This window comes from Taurulus bubalis, assembly GCF_910589615.1.
Source record: "Taurulus bubalis genome assembly, chromosome: 6".
Taxonomy (NCBI): Eukaryota; Metazoa; Chordata; class Actinopteri; order Perciformes; family Cottidae; genus Taurulus; species Taurulus bubalis.
Genome location: NC_136594.1, coordinates 2,831,968 through 2,850,763, shown reverse-complemented (window position 1 = coordinate 2,850,763; position 18,796 = coordinate 2,831,968). Strand labels below are relative to the sequence as shown.

General features: G+C 41.2%; 1 long non-coding RNA gene across 1 annotated transcript; it reads left to right on the top strand.

Annotated features, from left to right (window-relative positions):
- Nucleotides 1-16,942: 16,942 nt before the first annotated feature.
- LOC306737575 lies at nt 16,943-17,387 on the top strand. Its single transcript, XR_013771001.1, has 3 exons — nt 16,943-17,053; nt 17,152-17,233; nt 17,352-17,387. It is a non-coding gene; the product is annotated as an uncharacterized lncRNA (long non-coding RNA).
- The last annotated feature ends 1,409 nt before the right edge of the window (nt 17,388-18,796 follow it).

Below are 18,796 nucleotides of genomic sequence, written 5' to 3'. Positions count from 1 at the left end.
AACTCGTCCAGCATCTAGACGTGAGAGGACAGACTCAGCTGACGACACAAGCAGCCTCTAAAGAGAAGAATGTGTGGAGTTGTTGAGGATTAAATGATTAAAGGCTTGTTATTGTCAGTTTCCACCAGCAGGAGTCTCACCTGTGAAGAGCTCCAGGATCAGCAATCTGCTGGACTGCTGCTGTGATCAATGATAGGGATAGTCTGAAAGAAAATAGTTCATTGTCTTTAATAACATATTATAATCTTTAAGTATGTTTATTCACTTCTCATCCAGATGCTCCAAAGCTTCTCTCTGTGTCAGTGAGTCCCTCTGCTGAGATAGTGGAGGGCAGTTCAGTGACTCTGACCTGTAGCAGTGATGCTAACCCAGCAGCTAACTACATCTGGTGGAAGGAGAATATAAATTCAAACCTTCGTCTTGTCAGTGAAGAACCTCAGATTGTCTTCAGCTCCATCCAGTCCTCTGACTCTGGACAGTATTACTGTAAAGCTGAGAACCAGCTGGGGACGAAGAGATCTGAATTAATCTTTATTGATGTGAAATGTGAGTAAAACAGTTAATTAAAATATAACAAACCTCTTCAATGTGTCCAGTCTTTGCAGGAGAAGACTTCACTGATCATAACTACTTTCTTCAGCTCTACTTGCTTCACATTCAGTCTGCTGGAATTCACTGAGCAGCTTCAGGACATTTTAGGGTTTTATTCTGTTTTGAGACCCAGATTCAAAGTCTGAAATGCTGCAACACATTAATTCACAGTGTATTATTAAATGTTATTTCATAGTCACACAGTCTTAACCTTGAATAATCTCTGTTAACATGTTCTCCTCCAGATGCTCCAAAGCTTCCCTCTGTGTCACTGAGTCCCTCTGCTGAGATAGTGGAGGGCAGTTCAGTGACTCTGACCTGTAGCAGTGATGCTAACCCAGCAGCTAACTACACCTGGTACAAGGAGAACCAAACACGTCCTCATGGAGAAGGAGACATCTATCACTTCACCTCCATCACCTCTGAGGACAGAGGGATCTACTACTGCAAGTCTGAGAATCAACATGGAAGCATTGACTCTTCAGATCAATACATAAATGTTCAGTGTGAGTATAAAGCATCAGCACATCTGGTATATCTTGTATTGACAATCACAAGACAAGTGATCTGAAATTAGTGCTGTGATCTATTTGTTTAGGTTGACAGACAAAATACATGCCCTTTATCCAACATGTGACAACGCCATGCTAACATTTATTAATGCATACATCGAATGTTAATAATATGAGTCTCTATACGTCTCCTCCAGATGCTCCAAAGCTTCCCTCTGTGTCAGTGAGTCCCTCTGCTGAGATAGTGGAGGGCAGTTCAGTGAATCTGACTTGTAGCAGTGATGCTAACCCAGCAGCTAAATACACCTGGTACGAGAAGAATATAAATTCAAACCTTCGTCTTGTCAGTGAAGAACCTCATCTTGTCTTCAGCTCCATCCAGTCCTCTGACTCTGGACAGTTTTACTGTAAAGCTGAGAACCAGCTGGGGATGAAGAGATCTAAATTCATCTTTATTGATGTGAAATGTGAGTAAAACAGTTTATTCAAATATAACTAACATCATAAATGTGTCCAGTCTTTGCAGGAGAAGACTTCACTGATCATAACTAATTTCTTCAGCTCTACTTGCTTCACATTCAGTCTGCTGGAATTCACTGAGCAGCTTCAGGAGATTTTAGGGTTTTATTCTGTTTTGAGACCCAGATTCAGAGTCTGAAATGCTGAAACACATTAATTCACCGTTTTGTATTCAAATACCAAATGTTCTTCTATAGTAACACAATCTTAACTATAATGTCTGTTAACATGATCTCCTCCAGATGCTCCAAAGCTTCCCTCTGTGTCAGTGAGTCCCTCTGCTGAGATAGTGGAGGGCAGTTCAGTGAATCTGACCTGTAGCAGTGATGCTAACCCAGCAGCTAACTACATCTGGTACAAGGAGAATGAAGACTCACCAAAAGCATCAGGACAGATCTTCATCATCACTGACTTCACAGCTGAACACAATGGGAATTATTACTGTGAAGCCCAGAACACCAGAGGACGTAGTCACTCCACCTTACATCTGATCACTGTGTCAGGTCAGTCATTCTCATCAGGACCGTTCACTGACACATTATCTTAACAATCAAATTAAACAAGCAAAACACAGCAAGTGCTCCCTTTAGTTCACACTTTCCTTTGAAGTCACAGATGGATAAAGAAGTATATCATCTGCATAGAGCAGATCTTGGGGTCCTAAAGACTCTGTTGCAAAAATCTTATTTTTGTTCTGTTGGTAAAATTATTTTCAAATTATGGGGCAAAAAAAGCAAGCAAAAGTTGATTTCATACACGTCTTTACTTAAAATGATTCCGAACAGATATCATTGTATTTCTAATGATCAGTTTCTAATGGAAACAAACAACATGTAATTCCATAATTATTGTTCTGCTTGATCATTGTTTCCCAGGTTCAATGACAGCAGTAGTTGTTGGATCAGTTGTTGGATCAGTCGCTGCTATTTTCCTCATCATAATCCTCGCTGCTTTCCTATTTATTAGGTGAGCAGTTCAGCTTCACTGTGATTATGTGTAGAAATGCATCTTATATTTGCTCAGTTGTTGAGTAACATTACTTAATCATTAATTTGTTATTTAATTATTTCTTCTGTTCAGAAGAAAGAGGTCCTCAAACCAAACCAGCCAGCCTTCAGAGAGACCAGACAACAACGCTCAGGTGAGGAAGAAGAGCTCAGGTGTCACAAAGAGTTCACTCTCACCTGAAAACACATTTGAATAGTCATGGATGGAAGATAGCAAGCGAGTGGCCAAATAATATAGAAACATTGGGAAAATCAGTACTTGCTTTAGTAAAAACATCAGTCCCACACTTTGTGCAGGCTCATGTTTTTTTCTGGTGTGGAAACACTGGTTTTCCTCAAGTGTAACTGGTTGAAAACTAGACATTTACTAATTTTAGCCTTTTGACTCCAAATATTTTTGGGTTTATCACCAACATTCAATTATCCAGCCTCTCTTTTGAACGGTAAGGTGCTGAGCCAGAGACACTGCTATCAACACTGAGTGATGTGCTTTGGCCCTTTCATTGATGTACAGCTCTCCATCCACAGATACATGTAAGACGTTTGTAAATGAAGGGGAACTTCATTACCCCCTGCTGGAGACCAGGATACATTATAACAACAAAAACCTATTTTTTTTAACTTTGAAACTGAGGTTTGATGCCACAACATCAGCATTTTTGAATAAATGTTTGATCTGATGAAGTAATTGCAGAACAAGTCCATCACCTTAAAACCTGAAGATGTTTTACTATTTGCTTATTTGTCTTACAGGCCAACAAAACAATTACTAATCCAATATGTACTTAAGCTCTCTTGTTTATTGGTGCAGATTGCACCAGCGGAGCAGCAGGAAGATCTTTGCTATGCCAGCGTGAACTTCTCTACAAACCAGGAGAATCTTCTGTACTCCAACATCTGGCAAGCTCAGCCCCGCAGATGCAAGGAGGATGAGGAGGAAGAGGAGGTTGTGGAGTACACACATGTCAACTTTAAGAGTGCCACTGCTGCCAAAGAGTGAGTCTGTTACAATCTTTCTTTGCCACACAAAGTTTATTCCCACTGTTTTTTGTCCGTTTAAACCTATCCTTGGTTAATATTGTGAGTTTACTGTCTTTCTTTCACAGGTGAAAGCGTCCAGAAGCTGTGGATGATTCACCTGCACTGTAGAGCTCAGTTAGCAAACCACCAAGAGTATGAACACAGCACAGATCTGTGGTCTGTTACTTTACAGTATTTTAGCAGGTTCAACACACATGCATGAATATCAGGTTTGACAAACCGTATTAATCATGGTTATGACTTCCAGCAGAGTATTAGTATCAGTCAGCCAATGGGTGGTCAGCTTGTAATATATAAATAGCCTACCATGACATAATTAGCTTGAACATGTTACAAAGTTAGTTAATTAAACAATTACATTTTTTCAAAGAATTTCAGTAATTTCATCTTGGCTCCATGTTCTGGGTATCGGACTAAAATAATTACATGAATTTTGACGCAAAGATAACATGCACCTTAATTGATATGTTGTGCCGAGCTAACATGTGTTTTGTCATAGGATGAGTGCTTTGACGTTGGTTTTGGACCTTCTGTTGACCAAAAGAGTCCTTGAGATATAATCCACTGATTTGTGCCTGAAATGTAGAGTTTAATTTGATCCATTCATTTATTATGCACATAAGTACACATTATGGTCTGTCGGTGTCATGAACTGTGATGACCCAACATTTTCTTAACTGGAAAACGTGCCGAATTGACCCCTGCAGCTACAAAGAGGGATGATATGAGAGAGAGAGAGAGAGAGAGAGAGAGAGAGAGAGAGAGAGAGAGAGAGAGAGAGACTTAGTTAACCTCAGATAGAGAAATGAATAAACAGATCTATAAGTGTTAGGCCTTAAGCAGGATCTATTTTTAAGCTTTCAACTTCTGTGGGGCATTAATCTCTTGAACTAATTTGAATGTAACCATGTCAAACGACAAATTCAATTGATGAAAAATTAATCAATGATATGAGTCACTGATTCTACCTGGTCATATGCAATCCTGTTCACTTATATGTTGTCCATTGTTTTTCATTGTACTCTTCATCACATGCTTCATTCATACCATTCATTTTGTTCATTCATTGGGTATTAGTTCATTTTCTGTTTCGTAGTTTAGTTCTGTAGTTAATCCAATAAATATTTATTTTATGCAAAACTTGATCATTTGATTTGTTTGTGTATGCAATGAGTCACTGTTCACTGTGACGAGAACTCTGACATTTAAATCACTTTTTCTTATTTTTTAACAAAGGCAGGAAGTGATGAAGGGCTTATTGATGTCACTGTAACGTACAAAAGGTTATGCAAAACACAGGAGCAGTGGTTTAATTCCACAGCACTGCATCGCTAACCTAATGTCAGTGAATGATCCTAGCTAACGTAAAGTGTTCTTAGATGACGCGCAACGACGTAACGTCAGTTTGCCCAAAAGGTAGCTGACGTAAAGACCCCTCAGCTAAGCTAACAGTGGTGACGTCGGCCAACGCAAGCTGATAACTCCCACTTAAAATAAATACATAATAGAAATAAACATTAAGTTGCTAGTTTGGTCCGTTAAGTTGTAGATAACTGACCTAACGTCCAGCTCCGTTAATGTAAAAAAAATGACGGCTGACGTCAGAGAGTGACAGACCTCGTCAAGCAGCCTCGCTAACGTAAACTAAAAACACTATTATCGTTTTTTTTTTTAGAAATATGGTCTTCCACACCTTTCACCAAAATGATAAAAATGGGACTGAGAAATGACTTCATACTGCAGATCAAGCTTCATGGGGTGTATGCAAATGTTTTGTTTTTTTTAATAAAAATATGTATTAAAAATATATATTTACACAATATACATGTTCAGAAATAGAAAACGGAGCCGGGCGGGTGGGGATGGCTGTGCTAGAGGGGCTGGTGGTGGTGAATCCTCTGTAAAATAAATGACTAGTCAATACTGAGTTCACACAGTGTGAACAGTTCAACAGGTGTATGTGTGCAGCTGAGCTGTGTACCTACCTACGTTACCTGGTAAACAGTGTCCGCGTCGTCGTCAGTCTTCCACGACAGCGTAGGTGCTGGTGGCTGGAGCGAAGCTGCATGTTGTCCACTGCTGCAGATGTGAATCTTCTCTGTAAAATAAATGACTACTGGTCACTACTAAGTTCACTGAAAGAAAGTTACGATTGCACACCAAAAACCCGTAACAGAAATCCAGCAGGGACTATGATCAGAGCGTGAGCTAACTGTGCTAACGGCTAACGTAAACAACATATGTGCGTACATGCATGACGCCAGACTCAAGCAGCAAGGGACCAGCTAAATGTGCTCACTCTGCTAGCGTAAATATGCTATTGCAACACAAAGTTTAGTATCTAAATACACTTACCCATTTTCAAATGGATCCCTTCTGTCTGCATCTTCCTCTTGGTTGCAGGAGTCAAAGCCTTCAGAGTCGGCCTTGTCCTCGTCGGCGAGATCGGCGCTACAGCTTCTTCCGTAGTAAAGTGCGTCCTTCGTCATAATATCTCTCTCTTCTTTATGAGTGAACACACCAGCGTGTTTACAGAGCGCAGGTGTGTAATTACATGCTGGTTCTTTGGGCGTTTCTTGAGTGCTCATTGATTCGTTGATTTAACCAAATGTTGACGGATATATGATTCAACAAATCACAGAGAAGAATTTCGTCTGACGAGAACTTTTTTTAGCCCGCGTCATATGACACGCTGATGCCCCTAACTCTTGCCTGATGATGTTAAAATGTTGCAGGGCGCAGGCAGCGGGAGCAGGTAGCAAGGGCGTTTCTAGGGTTGAAAGAAACGGGGGGCTAGTGCCCTATTGTTAAGTAGGCTATTGGATTGTAATTTGAAGGGGGAGAAAACATACAAACCAGAACGCACACACATATGTAGCATTTTAGAGTCCCTTGCCCATGCGAGAAACAATAGTTCAATGTAATGACATCACCAAAATAAAAATAAATGTTTAGCCCCCCGCCCCTAAAATGATGTATTATGCTATGAATATTTTAGAAACGTAGAGAAACGTAGAAAGTGTCATACCGCGGTCTCGCCGTCCCCATGGACACGTTAAAACGTACAAACGTATAAACGCGAGCTTCCATTCGTTCTTACCTTCTGTTGTGTGTGTTTTCGTCCACATCTTTACCCGCGGCCATGTTCCGTTTGAATCCTCCACTGTTGTTCCTCAGGCCCCGCCCACCTCGTTGGCCATTGGTCGTTCTTCGAACTTTGGGTCTGATTTGCACGCCCCCACGCTGTGATTGGTCGGTTTGAATTCGGTAGCTTCATCGGGAGGAAAGGACATGAAAAAGTCTCCCTTTGGCCAGAATAGGTAATGCTGTTCTGAGCAGGTCCCTGTACACTATACTGTACATGATTGTATGTCAAGCTGACATCATTAATAAAGCTGACATCATTAATAAAGAAAAGAGGAAGGAAGCCAGGCCGGTTTTAAACAGCCTGAGAACTGTTCAACAGAACCACAGAAGACAGAAGCTGACTTCAAGACAACACCCTCCTTTTTAATGTAGAAATGTTTACGGTGACTTAAGACATAAAGTGTTTTAACCTTTTGAAAGCCGTAGCCCTGATAAAGGTTCTTTTGACATATAACATAAAATAAAACCTATAAATCACAAGAAAATATATTGATGTTGCACATCAAATTAAACCCTAAAGCCTTTGCTACAAGAATCAGTAAGTCATTTAACAAAAAACTCAAACAGAAAGAAAGATAATCAAAAAAAAATGTCAGAAGTCAGACCACTCAGCATGTTTCAGGACCCAGCGACCCTTAGCTAGGTGCTATCAGAAAAAGCCTGATGGCCAAAAGCACGACAATTCCACACAGATTCCAGACATGCCTTCCAAATCCCTCTACACCAAAGCATCAGGGAGATATGAGCAAAATAACACAGCATCATGAATCGCTTTATCGCTTTACAATCAGCAAATGCTGCTTACCTTTGTTGATTTAGGAGATGAAAACGCATTTTCCCTGGTAAATCCACACTGATATATGCTCCTCCTCTACCCTGTGTCTCATAAAAAACCCTCCTGGACATGGAGAGGCAACGTGGGACCAGGTCTAGGGAAGCTACGTTCAACTTCTCGGATTTCACTTTTCACAAAGGACGACGCCTTTCTGGATTCTATTGGCTCCCAGTGCTGTCAATCTTGTTTTCGGTAGCAGCCCTCAATTCTACTGGCTCTGACCTTTCCAATGAGGTGTCGTTTTCTGAAATCGGCCCATCCCCCACTGAGCTAGAGCCGCGCGCACCCATCAGGTCCTGGCAGGAGCAGCCTGCGAGAAGACCCTGGCCATTACGCACAAGGACCACAGCGCGCAGCAGTACAGTAGATTACTGCAGCAGCTTTGTTTTTTTTTTTAGCGTTTTATAAGTGTTTTTTGCAAATATTTGATCACAATGGAGGCCAGATACAGACGGTACCTGACCAACGACGAGATACTTTTTTTTTTTTTGTTGATAAAAATTAAATCTGTTAATTCAGTTCATTTGTGTGCTTATTTCATTTTAATGGGCAAATATAGGTTGTTTTATGAATATAAAAGAATCATGATTAATAAAAAATCAAAAAAATCCTAAGAAAATGCTGCATTTGGATGTATTGATCACCATAAGTAATATACAAGTGCAATATATGGTTTGGTACATGATAAAATTCAAATGGCACAGATGGTGCCAAAATGTGCCCAAATGCTCATTTGAATCCTCGCCTGAATTTTCACTGTTCTAAACCCTCTCTAACTTTGTTCTGCTTCACTTTTTCAAAGTCAACCTTTGCAGAGAGGATGTTCACATATTGTGTTATTATTTGGGAGAAGTTCAGACCTTATAAATGCCTCATTTCAAAGAAATAATCATCCTGAAAGTGCTTTTTTTCTAGGCGGACCTGAAAAATGTCAATGTTTTGCTGTGTGCCATCTTCATTTACTCTTAACCAGTAACATATAGACTGATAATTACACATCTGAACAAAATCTCAAATTATACATTTTTATTATAACACCAAGATTATTCAAATAGCCCTAGTGGTTGCAGAGATACACCCTTTTTAGTTTGGGTATGACATTTTCGAGCAGAATCAGCATAGGGCTAAAAAGGTTAATCTTCCTGTGATTCAACAGAGAGGAGCAGCTATGAGTTCAACAGCAGCCAGTGGATTTGTTTTCCTCCTTCTCTCTGTACAAGGTATACATCTATATTTATTTATATATGTGAGGCCGTTAGTGCAGCTCAGAAAAACAGAGGAAGCTGTGTTTTTAGTTAATAAACTGATTTTATTAAAAAATGTGGTGCAAGATTAACTTTTCTTTCTTTAGAGTCTTGACAGGACGACCGACACAGAGCTGTTTTTAACTCCAGCAGCATCTCTGTACACTTTAACTTTAACATTATAAACTTTATAAACTGAAGAATTGTGCACCATCAAAGACAGTAAAGTTGTGTTTATGTGGATGAAAGTAATGACTTTACGAACATTAACAAAGAAAACATGCTCTGAATAATTAGTTTAATAAAATTCATCCTATTGAGGAACTTCCTACAATCGTTCAGCCAGCGTCTCCATTCATGACACAGAGAGGCTGTAACAGCGTTTTATTAAAGGGGAAGTGTGGAGGACTGGCGACATCTAGTGGTGAGGTTGCAGATTGTAGTTTCTTTCATCTATTTGTGATTGCTTTCCTTCTAAAGGAAATATTGATATTGATATTTCATTTTTAGTGCAGGAGTGAATTGTCAGTTTCTACTGTAGGCGTGTAGATTGTAAAGTGTGATAACAGCAGGAAGGAAGGACGTCTGGTTTATCTCCTTCACACATAACGAGTGAAGCATCCTGTCACTGAAGGAGCTCTTCATGAAGCCTGCATGCAACAGACTGAAAGATTCAATGGGACCATATTTTAGCTGCGCTTTTTTGTAGTCCTTCTTCGTTGTAGTTTTTCCGTGGCAGACCCACGTCAGTAACAGTTGGATCCTCTGAGCGGCGCGGTTGTCTTTGCCTCAATCCTTTTGAATTGTCCTTCACATCTTTCCTTGACCGTGTGACGTTTTTCCATCGAGGTCAAGGAAAAGTGGTTAGAAATAGACGTTAGGAGACTTTTCTGACTTTTCAAACTCAGCCAAGGTGTGCAGGCAGGCGGGCAAGGTCAGGGGAGGTCACCGCAGGGAAGGCTCTAAAATGGCCGGCGAGGTCATGTGAGCTGGAGCCGGTTGGTATGGTCTCTCTTTTATTTGTAATTCTTTGTACAGTCTACGGTATATTAGGAAGTTCGTCCTTATTTTGCAAAACATTTCTTCATTTCAACTCGGGGTTTACAGACAACCAGCAGCTCATTTATGGTAATTATCTAAAGAGGAAGCAAGACTTTTTTTTTTTTTATCAGCTCATATGGTGTCTCTAAAAAGTTTTCTTTCAAGACCACATCCCTCCTTTGAATAACTGACAACACTCGGGACATTTTTTAACAGAAATGAGTGGAGCGGCTATGAGATTAACAGCAGCCACGAGTGGGTTTGTCATCTTCCTCCTGTCTGCATCAGGTACTGTTATATTTATATTTATTACATTTATATTTCTGTTGCAGGGCTTTGTTGCACCAACAAGGATTCACTTAAAAAACAGATTGACTTTAAATAATGCATCAAGACTAGCTTTATATGAAGAAAGATTACATTTAAACTCAGTTTAAAATGTGATCCAGTGTTATCTTTACATTAAAGGAGGTTTAACTTTCAAAATGGCGGTTTCCTTGAAGAAAGTTAAGGGACCGACTCGACCCAGTTGAGTTTTATGGTGAATTTCTCTCAAGAAAACCGGTTCAGAAAGAACATTTTCCTGGAGCTGAACAGTAAGATTGGACCTTTTTTCCTTTCTGTACTTTTTTATGTTGTTTTTATATTCTATGATTTTGCCAAATTGCTAAAGATAGCACACACGTCTTTTTTATTTGTTTACAAGCGTTTTAAATGTAGAGCCAAGTGATGTGTGAAGACGGTCGGCCGCACTAATAGAGAGAGAGAGTGTTGATGGATGCAAGCAGAGAGAAATATGAATCCGTGCAGTGCCGTTGACCCCAGAGTGCCACCAATACAACTTTATATTTACTTTATATTGGTTTAGAGTTTCACTTCCGTCTTCTACATTTTCTCTGCTCTATCACACGCCCGGCCTGACCACAGACAGGAAGCCAACCAAGCAAGCAGATCGTTTTTTTCACTCTGCTAATAATTCATATTCAGTTTCCTCTTCTCCTCAGAAGAGAAGTGCAGTAAAGTTTCTTCACTGCGCCTTCAAACATGTTTTGATGTTTAACTGTTTACTTTCCTGTGATGTGTCTTCTCTCCATTACTCTCACAAATATAAATATGTATATACATAGATATAAATAGATGTATCACATGATCAGACTTATCATTGGACAATATGACACCAATTTAAAATGGCACCTTGCATATCTCCGCAACCACAAAGTCGATTAAATTCATTTAAATTGGTAAAATACCGTAACTCTTGTGAGATGAGGTTGCGAAAAATTAAAATAATCGTTAAATTTAATTATTTACGTAAACTCCCTAACTTAACGTTTCACTAAAACCTTTATAAGTACCCCTTACAACGGCGGATTTCAAAATCCATGGCTGACCCCTATTAGTATCTCTACATTTACAAACACCGCCAGAGTTTGTTTTTTTTGCTCTCTGCATGCGCTTCAAAATCCTACGGTCTCATTGGTCCGTTTACTGCTGCTTAGACCGCGTCATACGGCACATGCGGAAACAGGTGATCAGTTTGATAATAAAGGTCGAATAGATCAGACACTGTCTTGGCACAAAGTAGGTCATTCTTTCATTTTTTAACCGAAAAACACGTTTTATTTTACTGAACGGCAATGCTTTCCTGGATTGTGTTTATTGTTACATATTTCGATGCTTTAGGTCCTAATATTTCTAAATAGGTGCACTATTAGTCTGTGGGTTGTTGTTAAGGCACCGAACAAAACTTTTTTTTAACTCTGGAGCCCTCGAGGACTCCTTTTTGATACACCTTGCTCATACTCATGCTGCATGTTCATAGTTCTGATCAAAATATCTTTTGAAAGTGATTTTTTTGCAGATATACATTTTTTTTCCTAAGACTTTGCTGAAATACATACAATAAACACAAGTATTGGCATTAATTTGTGGTTCCTACGACGACTCAAACACAGGGAAAAAGAGGTCTAGGCTTCACTCTTCAGTCCCAGAGGTTGCCGCCTGGTTAGCCTACAAAAATACATCATGGTGGCAGCAATTTATTGTTTCAGGAAGTGACCTCCACACATTCTCCTCTGTCCTCTGATGTTATGCCTCTGATCGTGGTTTCTGGTTTCTCTTCCAGTGATTCAGGCTCAGAATGACAGGAGAGTGATTTACTATCTCACTCAGATCTGTGCCTTAAAAGGATCAACAGTGAATTTACCCTGCAGCTGCACACCCTCCTCCAGAATAAATGACGGTGATACAACAGTTGAGAGAGCGTTCTGGTTTACTAAAACTCTGGATCAAGAACCGGTGGATCTGAGAACAGACCCAGAGTACGCAGGTCGAGTGCAGTACAGTCATGGCAGCAGCGTCTGCACTCTGACCATCACTGACCTGAGAGAGAGCGACTCGGCAGTCTACAAGTTCAGGTTCATGACGAACCGACCGGGCCTGAGATATACCGGTGAACCTGGAGTCACTTTGTCGGTCACAGGTAACACTTTGTGTTGCGTAGGTCAGCTCCAAATGCTCAACATTTGGGAAACACTAACGGTGTCTCCGATGACAGTTCATATTTTCTGTTTCTTCACTAATCTAGGTTTCCAGGTGCAGATCTTCAAATCAACATCATGTTTAAGAAACCCCTGTGTGAGGGCAGACCTGACGTGTCACAGCAGTTGTCTTCCAACATCTCAAACTTCCTACAGCTGGTACGAGAACGGAGAGAAAATTTGGAGAGAAAATAAATCTTTTCGTCACTACTTTTATCCTGAGAACAGCTATTCCTGTGCTGCGAGAGGACATGAGGCGTCCCCGTCTCCGTCAGTGTGTGAGTTTCCTCCACAGACTTCCACTCACATGACGCTGTGCCGCTACAAGCTTTCACGTGTGTTTTTATGGCGACATCGTGAACAGCGATGCAATTACTGCAGTGAAGCATTTTTTTATACTAATAATCACAAATGTTTCATTTTTTCAGGTGTTACTGGTCAATACTGCAACAGAGTGACGTACGCTGACAGACGAATCTGTGCCTTCAAAGGCTCGTCAGTAAACATTTCTTGCACATATAATGGTTATGAAGATATCCGATCTAAATTCTGGTTCAACCCTGAGGGACCTGACGACCTTCGTAAAGACCCCCAGTATGCAGGTCGTGTTCAGGTCCTTGAAACAAGGAGAGGACGCTCCACTCTGACAATCACTGACCTGAGAGAGAGCGATTCATCCGAGTACCGCTTCAAGTTCAAAACAGGAAGCTTTGAGTGGGGGAGCAGTTTACCTGGTACAACTCTGACCGTCACAGGTAGATGAACACACACGGATCGTGTAGTTAATGTAGCAGAAGTGTCAGGATTCATCATAATGATTATACTTTATGATTAAAGCTGGGATTGTTAATCATTTAAATAATTGTGTTGTTGTTATATTTGTTAAAAATAATCACTACTACCCCCACAGCAATCAATAACATGAATGCTCTGACATTCTTTTTTTTTACGATGAAATACTGGCGCTGGGGAAGCGGTGGCCGTCCCGTTCCGTAATTCCCCAAGTTAAAGTTAAAATAACGGCACACCTACATTTTTAAGCATTACACTAAATAATATGACTTCTATGTCATGAAACACATCAATGTTGGTGAATATCAACATTTCTTAGCAAATTTATAAAACATCTGCAGTTAAAAATGGCTCAAAATACAAACCCTAACCTGAGATAGAGTTTATTGTTTGGGACTAATCTAAGTCATGAAATAAAAGCCCTCCAATCTGACCCCCGTCCTGGCCTCAACCCAGAGCGTCTATTGCTTTTATTTGATCAGTAACCTCTGTGTAGCATTACAATCATAGCAAAGCTCATGTAGCGGCTGGCTCGTCAGCTAGCTAACGTGAGTTTGCTAGTCTCACCATGCTATCATGCTAATGTTAAACTGCTCCCCGCCGCTGGGAGACTACAGCCAGCAGGAGAGCGGACGGCCGCTCCGGACATGGAGGCGCCATGGTTAGCGCTAGCTGAAAACCAGTTGCTACCGCCGCGACAGCCCTCTCCGAAGCTAACACCCGCTCTCCTCCAGGCAAACTAGTTTCCCAGCGGTGAGGAGTGAGGCGGACGGCCCGCTGGGTTTAACTCTTGTATCATTTGTTGTCTGATAAACAGTTAATCCATCAAATTCAGCGCCCCATGCCATATCGTAGTTATTTTAAGCTACTGAGCTGTCATATTGGTCGACGCTGCGTCAAGACTTTGGTCCCTTTTGCTCTAGTGTGGTGTTGGATAGACCAATCACAAGGTCGGAAAAGAGATTCAAATGTACATAAGAAAGTGGTAGATTGTGCACGGTGTGATTTCAGATCACATTGCTGTTCCTCGTTCACAGATCCAGATGTACAGGTGCAGGTGATCGGGTCTTCTACTGGTCCAAAGCTGATTTGCCACAGCAGCTGTCTTCTTTCTGGCCGTTCGTCCTTCGTTTGGTACCAGAATAAAACAAAAAGGATTCCGGATGAAACATCTCTTTCTTACGGAGGAGACGTTGATCCCGCCAACAGTTATTCCTGCGCTCACCAGAGCCACCACTCCCCTCCAGTGTGTGAGTTTACTCCACTCTCTCACAAACAGAATGTCGACAGGTGGAAACTTTAAAGCTAGTAGAATTAATACATAATACAGTTTTTATTTTTACAGAAACAACCTCTTCAATGTGATGTGACAAGTATTAACTGTTAAGGACAGAGATGTCCACCAGGACTGTAGACTGTATATAAGAAGTGGACGTAGTCAGTTTATGTGGAACCCCAAACAGAGCTAAATGGAGAGCGAATATTGGACTTCCGGTGAACACAAACACAACTCACAATGAACACGTTTGGTTTGTGTCGACTGGACGTGTAAAGAGGCATCAGCTTGTCAGCTGTGAGGTGATAATACCAGTCCTGTGTTGACAGCTTGTTCCTACTGCCACCAAGTGGCCAAAAGATGAACATTTTGTGTGAATATCAGAGTCAATGTTCAACTCATCATATGCTCATTACATCACAGCCTCCACAGTCTCACGACACATCACGCTGCTTCAAAGACGCTCAGCAGAATCATCTACGATCAACGCGTCTAAATTAAACTCACACTAATGCTTCCAAGGGCCTCACATGGCTCCTTTCATATAAATATAATAATCCATAGGTGGAAGAAGAAGTACTCTTTTAAGATATTTTACATGAGTTAAAGTAGTAATACCACAGTTTAGAAATACTTTGTTACATGTTCAAGTCCTGCATTTAAAACGTATAGGAAAAACGCACCATTACAGTATTATTGGATTATAATTATTGATGCAGTAAAGTGGTCATCACTTTACTATTTTAGCTGAACCTATAACAGTAAATTATATTTTAATACTTCATTTTAGACAAAACAATTGTCTTATAAAGTACCTAAAATTGTACCTACACTAAAAGTATAAATTAAAGGTACCCTGTGGAGCTTTTGACCACTGGTCGCGCTAAAGAGCAATTTATTTTACGAGGTCGTCCTTGTGCAAATGCAAACAAAACAACACGAACGCTGGCTTCTCGATGCACACCGTGCCCGAGGTAATACTCAAACGAGTGTAATAATAAGATAAAGCAATGATGTAAAGATGTTTTTATTATGATGAAAGTATTAATATGTGTTCACATTGTCTCCAGATGCTCCGAGGGTTCCCTCAGTGGTGGCGAGTCCCCCTGGTGACATCATGAACGGCAGTCCAGTGACTCTGATCTGCAGCAGTGATGCTAACCCAGCAGCTAACTACACCTGGTACAAGGAGGACCAACCAGTACTCCGTGAAAATCCTCAGCTTGTCTTCGGCTCCATCCAGTCCTCTGACTCTGGACAGTATCACTGCACAGCTCAGAACCAGCTGGGGAGGACGTCGGCATACGTCTCTGTTGATGTGAAGTGTGAGTAAAAAAAAGCTCATTTAAAACCGCTTCAATCCGTACAATGTGTTTCAGATGCTGGAACACAACTTAATTCATAATAATCTCTGTTAACTCGTCTCCTCCAGATGCTCCAAAGCTTCCCTCTGTGTCAGTGAGTCCCTCTGCTGAGATAGTGGAGGGCAGTTCAGTGAATCTGACCTGTAGCAGTGATGCTAACCCAGCAGCTAAATACACCTGGTACAAGGAGAACCAAACACTGCTTCAAGGACCAGGAGGTGTTTATCGTTTCACCTCCATCAGCTCTGAGGACAGAGGGATCTACTACTGCAAGTCTGAGAATCAATACAGACGGATCAACTCTACGTCTCTCGTCTTAGACGTCCAGTGTGAGTACAAAACATCACTAAACCCATTTGACACACAAAAAATAGAGATGGCGGATCTAAAAAAAAATCTGATGCATTTACTTCCCATCATAAAGAAGCAACACTTTAACAGCCCTACCAGCTGCAGACCACAGAGAGTCCTGGATGCTATTCCCTGTGTGCTTGGGCCTAAATTACCAATAACAACAATTTATGAGATTGTTCCCGTCTGGAGCGAGAGCGCTGTAGACAGTGGCGTTACCTTCAAGTAAAAGTGCTTGTTTTCACCTTGCTAGGCTGAGATTGTTAATATAAGTGTATCTCGCTCCCCGTCAGTCATTTAGACACTGAAACACAAGAGAATATAGGTTTAAAAATACTGAAGATACCCTTTAAGGGTAGAAACTTGCAGTTACGTGCTTCACACGGAGCAGCCATTGTGTACAGTAGATTTACATTGTGAATCTTTCATGGTGGTAATAAAGTTGATAGGGTCGCCTAAACTTGTGCATACATGTTGGCATTATATATCCTACCAAAATTTGCAGAACTATTTATTCTGTAATTTTCTCCAGATGCTCCAAAGCTTCCCTCTGTGTCAGTGAGTCCCTCTGCTGAGATAGTGGAGGGCAGTTCAGTGAATCTGACCTGTAGCAGTGATGCTAACCCAGCAGCTAACTACACCTGGTACAAGGAGGATGAAGACTCACCAAAAGCATCAGGACAGATCTTCATCATCACTGACTTCAGAGCTGAACACAATGGGTATTATTACTGTGAAGCCCAGAACACCAGAGGACGTAGAAACTCAACTTTACATCTGAGTGTTTTAGCAGGTAAATCATGTTTCCTCACCTCAATATATCTTGTTGGCAGAAGACCCTCACACAACCTTTTTTACCCTCATCGTCAGTGTTTCCTCTTGATTTTCCAGGAGCATGGAAGTCAGCAGCCGCGGGTACAACCACTGTTGTTCTCCTGGCTATCGTGCTCCTCGCTGTCTTCCTGTGGATCAGGTGAGCAATTCTGTGGCACTATGATTGTGTTCACTTGTGCATCTACAATGTTGACATCTGTTGCCTGAATCTAGCAGTTCATCCGTTCTGTTGCTTTTGCTTGTCCTCCTATATTCAGGAGAAAGAAGTCCTTTACAGAGCAGTCTAATGGTGGCGAGATAGGCGACAACAGAGCACAGGTGAGAAAAGAAGAGTTCAAGTATGTAAGTATGTAAGGACTGAGGAGGAGTGACGTAGAGACGATGTATACGTCTCTGGTGTCGACCTGTCAATCACCTTGTAGCCCCGCCCCTAAAGCGTCCCCTGCTTTATGGTCTGTTTGACTCTAAATGACCATAATGTACTAAATGAACATCATGCTGTATTGAAGAAGACTTGAAACTAGAGATTGAGACATAAACTCATGTTTACAATGTTTACTGAGGGAATACATCAAGAGAAGTAGAGTCATTTATATAGACTTCTATACAACCAAAGGAGTCGCCCCCTGGTGGTCAGGAGACAGAGTGCAGCTTTAACACATGAAGCATAGACTTCTATACAACCAGAGGAGTCACCCCCTGGTGGTCAGGAGAGAGAATGCAGCTTTAACACATGAAGCATAGACTTCTATACAACCAAAGGAGTTGCCCCCTGGTGGTCAGGAGAGAGAGTGCAGCTTTAACACATGAAGCATAGACTTCTATACAACCAGAGGAGTCACCCCCTGGTGGTCAGGAGAGAGAGTGCAGCTTTAACACATGAAGCATAGACTTCTATACAACCAGAGGAGTCACCCCCTGGTGGTCAGGAGAGAGAATGCAGCTTAAACACATGAAGCATAGACTTCTATACAACCAGAGGAGTTGCCCCCTGATGAACAATAAGGAGAGAATGCAGCTTTAACACATTTCAGAATCGGAGGTTGCTGTCTGATATGGAGGCAGCTTTGGTCACCAAACAAATAAAAATGTATGTAAAGCCCAATCATGGTTTCGTTGCCTAAACCCAACAACAACTACAACTGTTTTGTAGCGTTCGGTCACGTCTGCCCCACCAGCAGAACACCTCTACTACTCCAGCGTCCGCTTCGCCCAGAAGCCGGAAGAGGCCCTGTACTCCAACATCAGGCCAGCTTGGCCCCACGGACGCACCGAGGAAGAGGACGAGGAGGACGAGGTCGAATACACCACTGTCAAAACTGACAGTGCCAGTGGCGCCCCGCGGTGAGCAGCACATTTTAATCTCTATATGATTTACAATAAAAGGAAACACACATCAGGTTATAAGTTTTCAATCTTTAACTTCTCCGTTTGCAGAACGAAACGTCAGGAAGACGAGAAGGATTCTTTTGCTCTTTACAGCACAGTCAACAAATGAACACAACATCTGTTCTTTATTCATGGGTTTTCATTCTTTAAAAAAAACTAAAGAAATGGGGTTTGTAAATATTTATTTGTTTTGGTTACTCTTTCTCTAATTGTTACTTGACTCAAATTACATGGAAGTTGATTTTATTTGTACATACCACAAGGTGTTTTTCTCCCCCTTTCTGTATTGTAATTTGGATGAACTGAGCCTTTA